Source organism: Ixodes scapularis, unplaced genomic scaffold, assembly GCF_016920785.2.
Source record: "Ixodes scapularis isolate PalLabHiFi unplaced genomic scaffold, ASM1692078v2 PGA_scaffold4__175_contigs__length_147842914, whole genome shotgun sequence".
Taxonomy (NCBI): Eukaryota; Metazoa; Arthropoda; class Arachnida; order Ixodida; family Ixodidae; genus Ixodes; species Ixodes scapularis.
The window spans coordinates 25,364,108-25,370,200 of record NW_024609879.1 but is presented as its reverse complement, the minus strand read 5'-3'; positions in this window follow the sequence as shown (position 1 = coordinate 25,370,200).

Here is a 6,093-nt window from a genome sequence, read left to right as displayed (position 1 = left end):
TCGTGTGACTATTGTCATAGTAAAATAAGACGATTTGGGTTAGGCGACGAAACCGAGAGTAAATATTTTATGCATAACAGCAATGAAACCGCACAGCCAACGAAAACGTACAACTATTGGCACACACCCATCGATATCTTGCGCCTTTCCATCGCCAAATAAAGTGATTTGCTGCATCGCCCCAACTCAGCTACATCAAAAATATACATAGCAGCGCCACAAAAAAAAAAAAAAAAAAAAGAAAAAAAAAAGGTTTTTAGAGGTGACTTTGTCCGCACTTGTGCCGAAAGATATATTTTCGATGAGCGTCCCACTAAAAAGCATTAAGGTCTCAGTCTGGACATGCAAAGAAAGGAAAACTTAAAGCGGAAAAACAGGATGCAGTGGCCATTCGAGAAGCGTTCACGAAGCATTTAGAAAGCATTCATTGAATGCTATAGAACTCTTCTGTGTACTCTCATCCCCAGCCACCTAGGAGGCGTATCCGGTATGGGCGACCAAAAAAATAATCCAACGTTTCAACCTGCAAATAGAAAAAATAAAGGGGAGGAAAAACGAGAAGGTGTGACGGTTACGCTCATATCCTAAATGCCTTCTATTGGCGTGGCAAAGGCAAAACAATGTTTTCGCCCATACTGGAAGTGACGTCAATTCAAGATGGCGATGCACTTGCAGAAAACGTCTATACTAATCTCTTCCAGGGGATGTAACGTGAGAATGTCGCCAAGCTTCAAGAGTATCTGGCGGTTAAGTGCATTATTGATCACAAGATAAAGAGAGGCTAAAAGGGCCAATAGGCGTGGCCCAACTTTCACCCGCAATCGATGATTCCCAGACTAAACGGTCTCCAGGACCCAAGGATTTGACTGCGGAAATATATGAGAATTGCAAAAACGTCATGGTTGGGTTCCTTCGTGCAGTGGTACTTAAAACACGGAAGTGACAACCGCATTTATAAATAAAAGTGTACTGTACTAATCCCAAGTGTCGTCGATGATGAAAAGCTACAAAACTATAAAGTCCTATCGACCAATAGGGGTCAGTAAAGTGGATCATAAAGAATTGATTAAGATATTCCCCAGAATATTAAAGGAGGTTATTTGTGAAATAATCGGAGAGCACCAGACATGACCCAATAAAGGAAGGTGTACTGTAGCAAACATTTACTTTGCAAAATTTATATTAGATTTGTGTGAGGAGCATCTGGATCAGGTGGCATTGTTTCAGACCTTTAACTTTAATAATATCTTTAACAATAAATTTGTTTATTTCCATCAATCATGATGGGTGCCCTAAAAGGGGAAAAAAAAGCTGCCGTCGGCAGCTTGACTGGTCCTCGAGCCCTAGACACTGGTCAAGCACAATCATGCGGATAATTTGCAAAAGACAACTTATTGAGTAAGAACATCTCACGCACTGTGTATCGTATAAAACAAAGCACATAATTGCTGACAACACTTTCCTTAATCTCACCTTATATAGCGTGCAACACTGTGTATGGTTTAAAATATGAAGACATGTAAACGTGGGCAAATTTATTATGTGTTTTGTTCAAGTACCAGAGACCGGATGTACCACCCAAGTTAATGAACGCACAACAACGCGCATTAATGTATTGTCTGCCTGAAACAAGGCTCCGTTATATCACCTCTATTGTTTAAAGTTTATTAATAGGCTTTTTTTGTAAAAATGCTCTTAAGAAGAATATATAGACGGATCCAAGCTCCAGACTAGAGAGAGATCAAATTGGTGGCGTATTCAGACGTCAAGGCCTTATTTTGTATGGATTACGCAAAAATTTCAGAAGTGGCGAGGAACCTAAAATCATTTCATGAGCTATCAAGTACGGCAGTCAAAAGGGAAAAGTTCTGTCGTCTTTGTCATAACACGTGGGCAATGAATCTAATATTTGCAATGGAACCACTTTTACGCAAACGCAAACTGAATATTTGGGAGTTACGTTGCTGCGCAATTGAGGGCCAAATGTTTAGTGGTCGACTGTTGTCCAGAAAAATGGAGAAGGTACAATTTCTCAATATTTTGGCGCGCTACTGCTTGTAGCGTCCTCTTAAATGTTAGGTCTCGTGATATGCTTTAAGTCTTAAAGTGCACCACTGCGAATTCATAAAAGCTGCAGAGGGACTTTACTCTCTTTATCTGGAGTTCAGAGTGGGAAAGAATTTGCCGCGGCACCCTTCCCTATTGCATCAGAAAAGGATGGCCTTTTTTGCATGTTTTTTTTATCATACGCACACCAGCTGGGAGCACGTGGAGCGAAAGCTCGCGCTGCAGAACCTAAGACTCCTCGGGTCAATCTCCACCCCGACCCGCTTCAATGTGGATGAGCATCGTACCTGCGTGCGGTCGTGCTCCACTAGTGCGTGGTGCACGTTAAAGACCCCAGACTAACGGTTGTACTCCACTGGCCAGTTTGATCTTCTGCAGCTGAGACACCAGAAGACCATTGAGGCTGACTAACTGCCGGCTGTGTAAACATACTCAACATTATTATTATTATTTTGATCAGACCATCCCCTTTCTGCGCGCTCTAATCCAGACCAGGTTGTCAGTAGACATTTTTTCGTTCGTTGTTCCATCGTGCTCTCGTAAGAAAACCAGGATAGGTAGCCTTCTTTGCGAACTAATGGTTTGTATGCATGTATGTACTTCTGGCGGCAATTGCCCTTTTTAACGAGCGTCTATAAAATAGACATGCCATTAAAAAAAGAAGATAAAGAGAAAGATAATGAAAAGGAACTAGAAAGTCTGAGAAATGGTTCGTAGGAACTCTGAAGTATCACGAGTGGGCTTTCCACCATGCCTCGAGCCTCCTCTTTGAGCACATCACATGTTTGTTCTCCTCCGTAAAACCGAGGGCCTGCTCAATGCGGGTGCCGACGTCTGTCGCAGGTACGATTGCCGGACACTCAAGAAGCAAATGTTGGATAGTTTCTTCTACCTCACCACATGCACTGCACACGGTTTCGGTCACGTTCACATCGTACCGATGCCTGTAGATGCGGGTGCGTAAGGCACCACCGCGGGCCTCGGCAAGGAGTCGGCTGCCCAGTGTGTTTCCACACCAGCGGACGGCAGCGATGTTGGTCTTGAAAGTCGCGTATAGGTGCATGCTGGAATGTTCTTCCATGTCGGCTCTCCACCGACTGGTCTCGGCGGTGTTAATTTGTCCTCTCACCTGCGCAACCCAATCTTTCTTTGTAGAGGGCTCGTCGCTCATCGAGAAAGCGCCGTACTTTGTCCCAAAGCCGATTGGTACGCCTCCTCCATGTCGTGTGTAGGTTCTTTAACTGAATGTATAAAAAAACCATTCGTGCCCAGCGATCTCCGTCCATATGTCGCAGTCGGGCGTAATACTCCAGCTTGCTGCTGGCCTCCCGTGCCTCAAACGAGGACCAGCCAAGGTCACCTTGTACAAGTTGATTAGGCACTCTCCCGTGACATCCCAGAGCCTGGTGCCCGATATCTATTTGTCGTCGCTCAAGGTGTTCCCTAATTTCTCTGGGGACAGATGTAACAGCATTGGCGAAAGGGAGGCCTGGTACAGCGACAGCTTTCCACAGTTCCCGGGTTATTAAATAACGGTCGCAGCTCCACAGGCTCTTTCGACGAAGCACATTGCGCTTTCTCAGTGCCGATGTCTTGAGGTTTCGGTGGTGTTCTGCCAGATAATCTGCTGAAGTAGTTAGTGTAACCCCGAGGTATTTGTGCTTGGTACTAACAGGGAGCACAGCGTTCTGAATGGTAAGGGATTGAAGGACCTCCATGTCTCCGGAGAAAAGCACAATTGCCGACTTTATGGCATTGAACCGTAGTCGAAGTCGAGCCGCTTCTGTTTCACAGGCGATGAGCAGCACATTCATGTCTGGCACGCTATCAGCCATAAGGACAACGTCATCTGCAAAAGCGAGTCCAGGAAGCCGCCAATTGACGACGTTTCCATGCAGAGTGTGTTGCAGGGAAAAGCCAACGCCCGTGCGGTCTACTGCTTTCTCTATATCGGATGTGTAGAGCATGTAAAGAACAAGTGACAGCGAGCAGCCCTGACGTAGTCCTCCTCACACCAGAACGTCATTAGAGGCGACCCCGTTAAACGTTGCCATCACGTGATTGCCATCATATAGTCGTTGTATTAAGCCTACCCTGGGTTCAAGCATGTTGAGCTGTTGAAGTTGTTTTAGCATCAGAGAATGGGGGACACTGTCATATGCCTTAGCAACGTCAAGAAAGCAACCGATGAGATTCCGCTTTTCCACCCGCGAGGTCTCTATGCACTGCGTCAGGATGAATACGTTGTCATCAAGCCGACGATCTTTTCGAAAACCGTTTTGTAGTTCCGTGAGTCCGTGAGAACACCAGTACTCTCGGCCCAATAGGATATGCGCGAATTGGGAATGTTTGCAAACAGCCTCTATGCCACAGCTGTGACAGTGAGAGGGCGATAGTCACTCAATCGTTGTGTGTTGCCTCCTTTCTTGGGAATGAACGTGACTCGACCACGTCTCCAATCACTGGGAACTGGATCCTCTCCGCGAACTATGCGACTAAATAGGTGCGCCATTTGATCTCGTGAATCTGATTTCAAGCGCTTCAACATCTTAGCCGAGATTCCGTCCAAGCCCTGCGATGTATTCGCGTGTAATCACGTGAGTGCGCGATTTATATGCACCCGTCCCACAAGGGTTACATATTCATCTGTAGAGGCCATCGATGGGAACACTTCGTTGGGCCAGACTTGGTCATGTCTGTTTTCTGCAGGAATTTCCACATCAGAGCCAAACAGAAGGTAGAGTTGTTGCTCAAGCAGTTCTCCAACACTTTGAACTGGACCTCCACTGTCATAATCAAGGAGTTGAGGAACACTGTCTTTGCCATCTAGAGATCTCATATATCTCCAGAATTTTTCTACAGCTCTTTTTCCGCCATCTCTAATCTCCGCCATGACATTGCATTCGTGTGTTTGTTTTTTTGCTTCCACAATGTCTTGCGTGATTGCCTTGTTCTTTCGGCACTCTTCTCATAGCCGCAAGGTAAAAGGACTCTTCCCAAAGGTCTTCACCGCTTGTCTGTGTCGCCGGTTAGATTCCTGTTGCATTCGAATTGCTTGTTTAATTTCAACATCCCACCATGGAACAAGGTTTTGCTTTCCTCCCGTCTCCTTTACGATGGAGTGCTTAGCAATGACTATCCTCAACTCGGTTGCAAAATCATCATAGCTGCGGGCTTGCGCACGTCGAGTACTCTCTTCAAAATGTTGGACAACAATATCTATGTCTTCTTCGCGCAGTAGGGTTGTAACCTTGCGCGGTGTGCAGTTCCGAGTTTTTCCAACAGTACCAAAGTGCAGGAAGATGCTGTTGTGGTCGCTGCTGACACTGCACTCGCCCTCTTTATCCACAACCATTTTTTGAAGACGCCTGCCAAGTCTGTTTGACGCGAGTGCATTATCTATGCAGGTCCGATGGTCTCGCACTGTCCATGTATATTGTCCCTCACACTCTTCCCTTAGGTTCAATATTTCCAGTTCGAGATCCTCTGCCAATTGTCTCATCATCCTGCCGTTGCAATCTTCCCGCATGTCTAATTCAACCAGATGTCCGTTAAAAACTCCCAATATAAGCACGAAGATGCCTCGATCCAATTTGTGGATATCTCGACGCACACACTCAAGGACGTTTCTATTGTCTTCGTGGCAGCTGCTTCCCACAGAAATGAAAATGATGCACACAGCTGCCAACACGTTGCCAATTTTTCCATGCACCCATAGGTGTTCCCGGCAATCTTCCGATGTTCGAAGCCATGGTTGTCCATTACTGGACCAAAGGAGTCCAATGCCTCCACCTCGCCGCTCTCCTTGAACTCTATTACAGCCAGTCCAGCACCAGGCTGGGTCTATAGGGGGGGTTCTCCATGTCTCGCAAGTGGGTTTCCGCCACGCCAAATAGAGAATGACCCTTATTGTAAAGAACCGCGTACAATTCATGCCACTTTCGCTGCCGCCTTGCACCATTGACATTCATTTTATTTTTTTTTTGTCTGCGCGTTTTTGTTTGGTGTATTTGTCAAGCGCCAAAT